We start from the raw sequence: 12410 nt of genomic DNA on the forward strand, positions 1-12410 counted from the left end.
GCAAGTGGATATTTGTATAACTGTGAAGATTTCCTTGGAAACGGGAATATCTTCATATAAAATCTAGACAGAAGCATTCTCAGAAACTTCTTTTTGATGTGCGTCCTCAACTAACAGAGTTCAACCATTCTTTTGATACAGCACTTTGGAAACCCTCTTTTTGTAGAATCTGCAAGTGGATACTTGGATAAATGTGAAGATTTCCCTGGAAACGGGAATATATTCATAGAAAATCTAGACAGAAGCATTTCCAGAAACTTCTTTGCAATGAGTGTCCTCAACTAACAGAGCTCAACCTTTCTTTTCATACAGCAGTTTTGAAACACCCTTTTTGTAGGATCTGCAAGTGGATATTTGGATAACTTTGAAGATTTCGTTGGAAACGGGAATATCTTCATATAAAATCTAGACAGAAGCATTCTCAGAAACTTCTTTGTGATGTGTTTTCTCTACTTGCAGAGTTCAACCTTTCTTTGATAGAGCAGTTTGGAAACACTCTTTTTGTAGAATCGGCAAGTGGATATTTGGATAACTGTGAAGAGTTCGTTGGAAACGGGAATATCTTCATATAAAATCTAGACAGAAGCATTCTCAAAAGCTTGTTTGTGATGAGTGTCCTCAACTAACGGAGCTCAACCATTCTTTTGATACAGCAGTTTGGATACTCTCTTTTTGTAGAATCTGTAAGTGGATATTTGGATACCTCTAAAGATTTCGTTGGAAACGGGAATATCTTCATATAAAACCTAGACAAAAGCATTCTCAGAAACTTCTTTGTGGTGTGCGTCCTCAACTAACAGAGTTCAACCTTTCTTTAAATAGAGCAGTTTGGAAACTATCTTTTTGTAGAATCTGTAAGTGGATATTTGGATAGCTCTAACGATTTCGTTGGAAACGGGAATATCTTCATCTAAAATCTAGACAGAAACACTGTCAGAAACTGCTTTGTGATATCTGCATTCAAGTCACAAAGCTGAACATTCCCTTTCATAGACCATGTTTGAAACAGACTTTTTGTAGTATCTGGAAGTGGACATTTTGAGCGAATTCAGGCCTACGGTGAAAACAGAAATATCTTCCCATAAAAAAGAGACAGAAAGATTCTCAGAAACTTAATCGGGATGTGTGTACTCGGTTTCCAGAGTTGAACCTTTCTGTTGATACAGTAGTTTGGAAACACTCTTTTTGATGAATCTGCAGGTGGATATTTGGATAACTATGAAGATTTCGTTGGAAACGGGAATATCTTCCTATAAAATCTAGACAGAAGCATTCTCAGAAACATCTTTTTGATGTGTGTCTTCAACTAACCGAGTTCCACCTTTCTTTTGATAGAGCAGATTGGAAACACTCTTTTTGTAGAATCTGTAAGTGGATATTTGGATACCTCTAACAATTTCATTGGAAACGGGAATATCTTCATATAAAATCTAGACAGAAGCATTCTCAAAAACTTCTTTGTGATGTGTGTCCTCAACTAAGAGAGTTCAACCTTTCTTTTGATACAGAAGTTTGAAAACCCCCTTTCGGTAGAATTTGCAAGTGGATATTTGGATAACTGTGAAGATTTCGTTGGAAACGGGAGTATCTTCATGTAAAATCTAGACAGAAGCATTCTCATAAACTTCTTTGTGATGAGTGTCCTCCACTAACAGAGTTCAACCTTTCTTTTGATTGAGCAGTTTGGAAACACTCTTTTTGTAGAATCTGTAAGTGGATATTTGGATACCTCTAACAATTTCGTTGGAAACGGGAATATCTTCATATAAAATCTAGACAGAAACATTCTTCGAAAATTCTTTGTGATGTGTGTCCTCAACTAACAGATTCCTACCTTTCTTTTGATACAGCAGTTTCGAAACAATCTTTCTGTAGAATCTGCAAGTGGATATTTGGATAACTGTGAAGATTTTGTTGGAAACGGGAATATCTTCATATAAAATCTAGACAGAAGCATTCTCAGAAACTTCTTTTTGATGTGTGTCCTCAACTAACAGAGTTCAACCATTCTTTTGATACAGCACTTTGGAAACCCTCTTTTTGTAGAATGTGCAAATGGATACTTGGATAAATGTGAAGATTTTCCTGGAAACGGGAATATCTACATATAAAATCTAGACAGAAGCATTTCCAGAAACTTCTTTGCAATGAGTGTCCTCAACTAGCAGAGTTCAAGCTTTCTTTTCATACAGCAGTTTTGAAACACTCTTTTTGTAGGATCTGCAAGTGGATATTTGGATAACTGTGAAGATTTCGTTGGAAACGGGAATATCTTCATATAAAATCTAGACAGAAGCATTCTCAGAAACTTCTTTGTGGTGTGCGTCCTCAACTAACAGAGTTCAACCTTTCTTTAAATAGAGCAGTTTGGAAACTCTCTTTTGTAGAATCTTTAAGTGGATATTTGGATAGCTCTAACGATTTTGTTGGAAACGGGAATATCTTCACCTAAAACCTACACAGAAGCACTGTCAGAAACTGCTTTGTGATATCTGCATTCATGTCACAGAGCTGAACATTCCCTTTCATAGACCAGGTTTGAAACACTCTTTCTGTAGTATCTGGAAGTGGACATTTTGAGCGAATTCAGGCCTACGGTGAAAACAGAAATATCTTCCCATAAAAAAAAGACAGAAAGATTCTCAGAAACTTAATCAGGATGTGTGTACTCAGTTTCCAGAGTTGAACCATTCTGTTGATACAGTAGTTTGGAAACACTCTTTTTGTAGAATCTGCAGGTGGATATTTGGATAACTGTGAAGATTTCGTTGGAAACGGGAATATCCTCATATGAAATCTACACAGAAGCATTCTCAGAAGCTTCTTTGTGATGAGTGTCCTCCACTAACAGAATTCAACCATTCTTTTGATTGAGCAGTTTGGAATCACTCTTTTTGTAGAATCTGTAAGTGGATATTTGGATACCTCTAAAGATTTCGTTGGAAACGGGAATATCTTCATATAAAATCTAGACAGAAGCATTCTCAGAAACTTCTTTGTGATGTGTTTTCTCTACTTACAGAGTTCAACCTTTCTTTTGATACAGCAGTTTGGAAACACTCTTTTTGTAGAATCGGCAAGTGGATATTTGGATAACTGTGAAGAGTTCGTTGGAAACGGGAATATCTTCATATAAAATCTAGACAGAAGCATTCTCAAAAGCTTGTTTGTGATGAGTGTCCTCAACTAACGGAGCTCAACCATTCTTTTGATACAGCAGTTTGGAAACACTCTTTTGGTAGAATCTGCAAGTGGATATTTGGATAACTGTGAAAATTTCGTTGGAAACGGGAATATCTTCATATAAAATCTACACGGAAGCATTCTCAGAAACTTCTTTGACATGAGTTTCCTCAACTAAAGGAGTCCAACCTTTCTTTTCATACAGCAGTTTGGAAACCCTCTTTTAGAAGAATCTGCAAGTGGATATTTGGATAACAGTGAAGATTTTGTTGGAAACGGGAATATCTTCATATAAAATCTAAACAGAAGCATTCTCAGAAACTTCATTGTGATGTGTGTCCTCCACTAACAGAGTTCAAACTTTCTTTTGACACTGTAGTTTGGAAACACTCTTTTTGTAGAATCTGCAAGTGGATATTTGGATAACTGTGAAGATTTCGTTGGAAATGGGAATATCTTCAAATAAAATCTAGACAGAAGCATTCTCAGAAACATCTTTTTGATGTGTCTTCAACTAACCGAGTTCCACCTTTCTTTTGATAGAGCAGTTTGGAAACATTCTTTTTGTAGAATCTGTAAGTGGATATTTGGATACCTCTAACAATTTCATTGGAAACGGGAATATCTTCATATAAAATCTAGACAGAAGCATTCTCCGAAACTTCTTTGTGATGTGTGTCCTCAACTAACAGAGTTCAATCTTTCTTTTGATACAGAAGTTTGAAAACCCCCTTTTGGTAGAATCTGCAAGTGGATATTTGGATAACTGTGAAGATTTCGTTGGAAACGGGAATATCTTCATATAAAATCTAGACAGAAGCATTCTCAGAAGCTTCTTTGTGAGGAGTGTCCTCAACTAACAGAGTTCAACCATTCTTTTGATACAGCAGTTTGGATACTCTCTTTTTTTAGAATCTGTAAGTGGATATTTGGATACCTCTAAAGATTTCATTGGAAACGGGAATATCTTCATATAAAATCCAGACAAAAGCATTCTCAGAAACTTCTTTGTGGTGTGCGTCCTCAACTAACAGAGTTCAACCTTTCTTTAAAGAGAGCAGTTTGGAAACTCTCTTTTTGTAGAATCTGTAAGTGGACATATGGATAGCTCTAACGATTTCATTGGAAACGGGAATATCTTCATCGAAAATCTACACAGAAGCACTTTCAGAAACTGCTTTGTGATATCTGCATTCAAGTCACAGAGCTGAACATTCCCTTTCATAGCCCAGGTTTGAAACACTCTTTCTGTAGTATCTGGAAGTGGACATTTTGAGCGAATTCAGGCCTACGGTGAAAACAGAAATATCTTCCCATAAAAAAGAGACAGAAAGATTCTCAGAAACTTAATCGGGATGTGTGTACTCAGTTACCAGAGTTGAACCTTTCTGTTGATACAGTAGTTGGGAAACACTCTTTTTGTAGAATCTGCAAGTGGATATTTGGATAACTTTGAAGATTTCGTTGGAAACGGGAATATCTTCATATAAAATCTAGACCGAAGCATTCTCAGAAACTTCTTCGTGATGTGTTTTCTCTACTTACAGAGTTCAACCTTTCTTTTGATACAGCAGTTTGGAAACACTCTTTTTGTAGAATCGTCAAGTGGATATTTGGATAACTGTGAAGAGTTCGTAGGAAACGGGAATATCTTCATATAAAATCTAGACAGAAGCATTCTCAAAAGCTTGTTTGTGATGAGTGTCCTCAACTAACGGAGCTCAACCATTCTTTTGATACAGCAGTTTGGAACACTCTTTTGGTAGAATCTGCAAGTGGATATTTGGATAACTGTGAAGATTTCGTTGGAAACGGGAATATCTTCATATAAAATCTAGACAGAAGCATTCGCAGAAGCTTCTTTGTGATGAGTGTCCTCAACTAACAGTTCAACCATTCTTTTGATACAGCAGTTTGGATACCCTCTTTTTGTAGAATCTGTAAGTGGATATTTGGATACCTCTAAAGATTTCGTTGGAAACGGGAATATCTTCATATAAAATCTAGACAAAAGCATTCTCAGAAACTTCTTTGTGGTGTGCGTCCTCAACTAACAGAGTTCAACCTTTCTTTAAATAGAGCAGTTTGGAAACTCTCTTTTTTTAGAATCTGTAAGTGGATATTTGGATAGCTCTAACGATTTCGTTGGAAACGGGAATATATTCATCTAAAATCTAGACAGAAGCAGTGTCAGAAACTGCTTTCTGATGTCTGCATTCAAGTCACCAAGCTGAACATTCCCTTTCATAGACCAGGTTTGAAACACTCTTTTTGTAGTATCTGGAAGTGGACATTTTGAGCGAATTCAGGCCTACGGTGAAAACAGAAATATCTTCCCATAAAAAAGAGACAGAAAGATTCTCAGAAACTTAATCGGGATGTGTGTACTCAGTTACCAGAGTTGAACCTTTCTGTTGATACAGTAGTTTGGAAACACTCTTTTTGTAGAATCTGCAGGTGGATATTTGGATAACAGTGAAGATTTCATTGGAAACGGGAATATCTTCATATAAAATCTAAACAGAAGCATTCTCAGAAACTTCATTGTGATGTATTTCCTCCACTAACAGAGTTCAAACTTTCTTTTGACACTGTAGTTTGGAAACACTCTTTTTGTAGAATCTGCAAGTGGATATTTGGATAACTGTGAAGATTTCGTTGGAAACCGGAATATCTTCATATAAAATCTAAACAGAAGCAATCTCAGAAACTTCATTGTGATGTGTGTCCTCCACTAACAGAGTTCAAACTTCCTTTTGACACTGTAGTTTGGAAACACTCTTTTTGTAGAATCTGCAAGTGGATATTTCGATAACTGTGAAAATTTCTTTGGAAAGGGGAATATCTTCAAATAAAATCTAGACAGAAGCATTCTCAGAAACATCTTTTCGATGTGTGTCTTCAACTAACCGAGTTCCACCTTTCTTTTGACAGAGCAGTTTGGAAACACACTTTTTGTAGAATCTGTAAGTGGATATTTGGATACCTCTAACAATTTCATTGGAAACGGGAATATCTTCATATAAAATCTAGACAGAAGCATTCTCCGAAACTTCTTTGTGATGTGTGTCCTCAACTAACAGAGTTCAACCTTTCTTTTGATACAGAAGTTTGGATACACTCTTTTTGTAGAATCTGTAAGTGGATATTTGGATACCTCTAAAGATTTCGTTGGAAACGCGAATATCTTCATATAAAATCTAGACAAAAGCATTCTCAGAAACTTCTTTGTGGTGTGCATCCTCAACTAACAGAGTTCAACCTTTCTTTAAATAGAGCAGTTTGGAATCTCTCTTTTTGTAGAATCTGTAAGTGGATATTTGGATAGCTCTAAGGATTTCGTTGGAAACGGGAATATCTTCATCTAAAATCTACACAGAAGCACTGTCAGAAACTGCTTTGTGATATCTGCATTCAAGTCACAGAGCTGAACATTCCCTTTCATAGCCCAGGTTTGAAACACTCTTTCTGTAGTATCTGGAAGTGGACATTTTGAGCGAATTCAGGCCTACGGTGAAAACAGAAATATCTTCCCATAAAAAAGAGACAGAAAGATTCTCAGAAACTTAATCGGGATGTGTGTACTCAGTTACCAGAGTTGAAACTTTCTGTTGATACAGTTGTTTGGAAACACTCTTTTTGTCGAATCTGCAAGTGGATATTTGGATAACTTTGAAGATTTCGTTGGAAACGGGAATATCTTCATATAAAATCTAGACAGAAGCATTCTCAGAAACTTCTTTGTGATGTGTTTTCTCTACTTACAGAGTTCAACCTTTCTTTTGATACAGCAGTTTGGAAACACTCTTTTTGTAGAATCGGCAAGTGGATATTTGGATAACTGTGAAGAGTTCGTTGGAAACGGGAATATCTTCATAAAAAATCTAGACAGAAGCATTCTCAAAAGCTTGTTTGTGATGAGTGTCCTCAACTAACGGTGCTCAACCATTCTTTTGATACAGCAGTTTGGAAACACTCTTTTGGTAGAATCTGCAAGTGGATATTTGGATAACTATGAAAATTTCGTTGGAAACGGGAATATCTTCATATAAAATCTAGACGGAAGCATTCTCAGAAACTTCTTTGACATGAGTTTCCTCAACTAAAGGAGTTCAACCTTTCTTTTCATACAGCAGTTTGGAAACCCTCTTTTAGAAGAATCTGCAAGTGGATATTTGGATAACAGTGAAGATTTCATTGGAAACGGGAATATCTTTATATAAAATCTAAACAGAAGCATTCTCAGAAACTTCATTGTGATGTGTGTCCTCCACTAACAGAGTTCAAACTTTCTTTTGACACTGTAGTTTGGAAACACTCTTTTTGTAGAATCTGCAAGTGGATATTTCGATAACTGTGAAAATTTCGTTGGAAACGGTAATATCTTCATATAAAATCTAGACAAAAGCATTCTCAGAAACTTCTTTGTGGTGTGCGTCCTCAACTAACAGAGTTCAACCTTTCTTTAAATAGAGCAGTTTGGAAACTCTCTTTTTGTAGAATCTGTAAGTGGATATTTGGATAGCTCTAACGATTTCGTTGGAAACGGGAATATCTTCATCTAAAATCTACACAGAAGCACTGTCAGAAACTGCTTTGTGATATCTGCATTCAAGTCACAGAGCTGAACATTCCCTTTCATAGCCCAGGTTTGAAACACTCTTTCTGTAGTATCTGGAAGTGGACATTTTGAGCGAATTCAGGCCTACGGTGAAAACAGAAATATCTTCCCATAAAAAAGAGACAGAAAGATTCTCAGAAACTTAATCGGGATGTGTGTACTCAGTTACCAGAGTTGAACCTTTCTGTTGATACAGTAGTTGGGAAACACTCTTTTTGTAGAATCTGCAAGTGGATATTTGGATAACTTTGAAGATTTCGTTGGAAACGGGAATATCTTCATATAAAATCTAGACAGAAGCATTCTCAGAAACTTCTTTGTGATGTGTTTTCTCTACTTACAGAGTTCAACCTTTCTTCTGATACAGCAGTTTGGAAACACTCTTTTTGTAGAATCGGCAAATGGATATTAAGATAACTGTGAAGAGTTCGTTGGAAACGGGAATATCTTCATATAAAATCTAGACAGAAGCATTCTCAAAAGCTTGTTTGTGATGAGTGTCCTCAACTAACGGAGCACAACCATTCTTTTGATACAGCAGTTTGGAAACACTCTTTTGGTAGAATCTGCAATTGGATATTTGGATAACTGTGAAAATTTCGTTGGAAACGGGAATATCTTCGTATAAAATCTAGACGGAAGCATTCTCAGAAACTTCTTTGACATGAGTTTCCTCAACTAAAGGAGTTCAACCTTTATTTTCATACAGCAGTTTGGAAAACCTCTTTTAGAAGAATCTGCAAGTGGATATTTGGATAACAGTGAAGATTTCATTGGAAACGGGAATATCTTCATATAAAATCTAAACAGAAGCATTCTCAGAAACTTCATTGTGATGTGTGTCCTCCACTAACAGAGTTCAAACTTTCTTTTGACACTGCAGTTTGGAAACACTCTTTTTGTAGAATCTGCAAGTGGATATTTGGATAACTGTGAAGATTTCGTTGGAAACGGGAATATCTTCATATAAAATCTAAACAGAAGCATTCTCAGAAACTTCATTGTGATGTGTGTCCTCCACTAACAGAGTTCAAACTTTCTTTTGACACTGTAGTTTGGAAACACTCTTTTTGTAGAATCTGTAAGTGGATATTTGGATACCTCTAAAGATTTCGTTGGAAACGCGAATATCTTCATATAAAATCTAGACAGAAGCATTCTCAAAAGCTTGTTTGTGATGAGTGTCCTCAACTAACGGAGCTCAACCATTCTTTTGATACAGCAGTTTGGAAACACTCTTTTGGTAGAATCTGCAAGTGGATATTTGGATAACTGTGAAAATTTCGTTGGAAACGGGAATATCTTCGTATAAAATCTAGACGGAAGCATTCTCAGAAACTTCTTTGACATGAGTTTCCTCAACTAAAGGAGTTCAACCTTTATTTTCATAGAGCAGTTAGGAAAACCTCTTTTAGAAGAATCTGCAAGAGGATATTTCGATAACTGTGAAGATTTCGTTGGAAATCGGAATATCTTCAAATAAAATCTAGACAGAAGCATTCTCAGAAACACCTTTTCGATGTGTGTCTTCAATTAACCGAGTTCCACCTTTCTTTTGATAGAGCAGTTTGGAAACACTCTTTTTGTAGAATCTGTAAGTGGATATTTGGATTCAACTAACAATTTCATTGGAAACGGGAATATCTTCATATTAAATCTAGACAGAAGCATTCTCCGAAACTTCTTTGTGATGTGTGTCCTCAACTAACAGAGTTCAACCTTTCTTTTGATACAGAAGTTTGGATACACTCTTTTTGTAGAATCTGTAAGTGGATATTTGGATACCTCTAAAGATTTCGTTGGAAACGCGAATATCTTCATATAAAATCTATACAAAAGCATTCTCAGAAACTTCTTTGTGGTGTGCATCCTCAACTAACAGAGTTCAACCTTTCTTTAAATATAGCAGTTTGGAAACTCTCTTTTTGTAGAATCTGTAAGTGGATATTTGGATATCTCTAACGATTTCGTTGGAAACGGGAATATCTTCATCTAAAATCTACACAGAAGCACTGTCAGAAACTGCTTTGTGATATCTGCTTTCAAGTCACAGAGCTGAACATTCCCTTTCATAGCCCAGGTTTGAAACACTCTTTCTGTAGTATCTGGAAGTGGACATTTTGAGCGAATTCAGGCCTACGGTGAAAACAGAAATATCTTCCCATAAAAAAGAGACAGAAAGATTCTCAGAAACTTAATCGGGATGTGTGTACTCTGTTACCAGAGTGGAAACTTTCTGTTGATACAGTTGTTTGGAAACACTCTTTTTGTCGAATCTGCAAGTGGATATTTGGATTACTTTGAAGATTTCGTTGGAAACGGGAATATCTTCATATAAAATCTAGACAGAAGCATTCTCAGAAACTTCTTTGTGATGTGTTTTCTCTACTTACAGAGTTCAACCTTTCTTTTGATACAGCAGTTTGGAAACACTCTTTTTGTAGAATCGGCAAGTGGATATTTGGATAACTGTGAAGAGTTCGTTGGAAACGGGAATATCTTCATATAAAATCTAGACAGAAGCATTCTCAAAAGCTTGTTTGTGATGAGTGTCCTCAACTAACGGTGCTCAACCATTCTTTTGATACAGCAGTTTGGAAACACTCTTTTGGTAGAATCTGCAAGTGGATATTTGGATAACTATGAAAATTTCGTTGGAAACGGGAATATCTTCATATAAAATCTAGACGGAAGCATTCTCAGAAACTTCTTTGACATGAGTTTCCTCAACTAAAGGAGTTCAACCTTTCTTTTCATACAGCAGTTTGGAAACCCTCTTTTAGAAGAATCTGCAAGTGGATATTTGGATAACAGTGAAGATTTCATTGGAAACGGGAATATCTTTATATAAAATCTAAACAGAAGCATTCTCAGAAACTTCATTGTGATGTGTGTCCTCCACTAACAGAGTTCAAACTTTCTTTTGACACTGTAGTTTGGAAACACTCTTTTTGTAGAATCTGCAAGTGGATATTTCGATAACTGTGAAAATTTCGTTGGAAACGGGAATATCTTCACATAAAATCTAGACAAAAGCATTCTCAGAAACTTCTTTGTGGTGTGCGTACTCAACTAACAGAGTTCAACCTTTCTTTAAATAGAGCAGTTTGGAAACTCTCTTTTTGTAGAATCTGTAAGTGGATATTTGGATAGCTCTAACGATTTCGTTGGAAACGGGAATATCTTCATCTAAAATCTACACAGAAGCACTGTCAGAAACTGCTTTGTGATATCTGCATTCAAGTCACAGAGCTGAACATTCCCTTTCATAGCCCAGGTTTGAAACACTCTTTCTGTAGTATCTGGAAGTGGACATTTTGAGCGAATTCAGGCCTACGGTGAAAACAGAAATATCTTCCCATAAAAAAGAGACAGAAAGATTCTCAGAAACTTAATCGGGATGTGTGTACTCAGTTACCAGAGTTGAACCTTTCTGTTGATACAGTAGTTTGGAAACACTCTTTTTGTAGAATCTGCAAGTGGATATTTGGATAACTTTGAAGATTTCGTTGGAAACGGGAATATCTTCATATAAAATCTAGACAGAAGCATTCTCAGAAACTTCTTTGTGATGTGTTTTCTCTACTTACAGAGTTCAACCTTTCTTCTGATACAGCAGTTTGGAAACACTCTTTTTGTAGAATCGGCAAATGGATATTAAGATAACTGTGAAGAGTTCGTTGGAAACGGGAATATCTTCATATAAAATCTAGACAGAAGCATTCTCAAAAGCTTGTTTGTGATGAGTGTCCTCAACTAACGGAGCACAACCATTCTTTTGATACAGCAGTTTGGAAACACTCTTTTGGTAGAATCTGCAATTGGATATTTGGATAACTGTGAAAATTTCGTTGGAAACGGGAATATCTTCGTATAAAATCTAGACGGAAGCATTCTCAGAAACTTCTTTGACATGAGTTTCCTCAACTAAAGGAGTTCAACCTTTATTTTCATACAGCAGTTTGGAAAACCTCTTTTAGAAGAATCTGCAAGTGGATATTTGGATAACAGTGAAGATTTCATTGGAAACGGGAATATCTTCATATAAAATCTAAACAGAAGCATTCTCAGAAACTTCATTGTGATGTGTGTCCTCCACTAACAGAGTTCAAACTTTCTTTTGACACTGCAGTTTGGAAACACTCTTTTTGTAGAATCTGCAAGTGGATATTTGGATAACTGTGAAGATTTCGTTGGAAACGGGAATATCTTCATATAAAATCTAAACAGAAGCATTCTCAGAAACTTCATTGTGATGTGTGTCCTCCACTAACAGAGTTCAAACTTTCTTTTGACACTGTAGTTTGGAAACACTCTTTTTGTAGAATCTGTAAGTGGATATTTGGATACCTCTAAAGATTTCGTTGGAAACGCGAATATCTTCATATAAAATCTAGACAGAAGCATTCTCAAAAGCTTGTTTGTGATGAGTGTCCTCAACTAACGGAGCTCAACCATTCTTTTGATACAGCAGTTTGGAAACACTCTTTTGGTAGAATCTGCAAGTGGATATTTGGATAACTGTGAAAATTTCGTTGGAAACGGGAATATCTTCGTATAAAATCTAGACGGAAGCATTCTCAGAAACTTCTTTGACATGAGTTTC

Source organism: Gorilla gorilla, chromosome 15 (assembly GCF_029281585.2).
Source record: "Gorilla gorilla gorilla isolate KB3781 chromosome 15, NHGRI_mGorGor1-v2.1_pri, whole genome shotgun sequence".
NCBI classification, from domain to species: domain Eukaryota; kingdom Metazoa; phylum Chordata; class Mammalia; order Primates; family Hominidae; genus Gorilla; species Gorilla gorilla.